The following is a 394-nucleotide window of genomic DNA, read 5'->3' on the forward strand; positions in this document are numbered from 1 at the left end:
ATTGCAAGATAAGTAGATTTAGACTAGCATAGGTGATGTGTCTAATGGTGGTGGAGTGAGAGGATTTTGTTGAGTGATTTTGGGAATTTTGGTGGTAGTAAATCAATGCATTAATGAGTGAAATCTATAAGATTTAGTATGTAGATTTTGTAAAGTGACTCATGCGACGTGACGACTTCGGTGAAACGTGCGCGTTTAAAACCATTCCCGAGTATTGTCGGCTAATACCCGGTCGGATAATAAAAATCTCCCGATTTCGGTTTACGATTAGAACTTCGGAACATGGAATTCGGAGTGAAAAATAATTAGAAATGTGTTCTGGATAAACTTTGTGTCTATCTTGACTTGAAATAATATTTCGAAGCCAATGGCGCAATCGGAATTCGATTCTGAG

This window comes from Lupinus angustifolius, chromosome LG20 (assembly GCF_001865875.1).
Source record: "Lupinus angustifolius cultivar Tanjil chromosome LG20, LupAngTanjil_v1.0, whole genome shotgun sequence".
NCBI lineage: Eukaryota > Viridiplantae > Streptophyta > Magnoliopsida > Fabales > Fabaceae > Lupinus > Lupinus angustifolius.